Below are 548 nucleotides of genomic sequence, written 5' to 3'. Positions count from 1 at the left end.
ATTCACATACTAGTATTGAAGGAAAGTAAAGTAATAGTCTTACGTAGTTTTCCTGTAGTTGTCAACATTTCTCGTCGTTTTCCTCTTTGGAAATGACCTCTTTTCTGATTTTTTTCGTGATACGTGAATCTCCTTCATTTGTAGGCAATGATGTGGATGGTGTCACTATTTCTGAAAAAAAACACGTTTATGTCTAAACTTCTGTCTATAATCGTCACTTGAAAATAGTAAAAATTGGCTTAAGATATTTTTAGCGGCATAACACGAAACTAGGTAGGCCTAAGCTGCGAAAAAGGATCGTTTCACTGTAGCCTATCATAGTAAAGTATTTGATCATTATTCAATGAAATATTGTAAGGAAAAAAACTTGTACTTACCTATTTGCTGAATATTATTGTTTTGTTTCTACTTCCAATCTTACTGATTTCTGATTTTGTAGGTTAGGATCTGGTTCATTACTGTTACTTGCAACATTTATTTCATTTCAGTGTTAATAGTAGATGACAAAACGAGGTTTAACATACGTTGGCCTCTTGTAGCCATTATAA

This window comes from Leptinotarsa decemlineata, unplaced genomic scaffold (genome assembly GCF_025532065.1).
Source record: "Leptinotarsa decemlineata unplaced genomic scaffold, Ldec_3_MD MMD2_P_RNA_scaffold_11, whole genome shotgun sequence".
Lineage (NCBI taxonomy): Eukaryota > Metazoa > Arthropoda > Insecta > Coleoptera > Chrysomelidae > Leptinotarsa > Leptinotarsa decemlineata.
Note: the sequence above shows the minus strand (reverse complement) of the source record.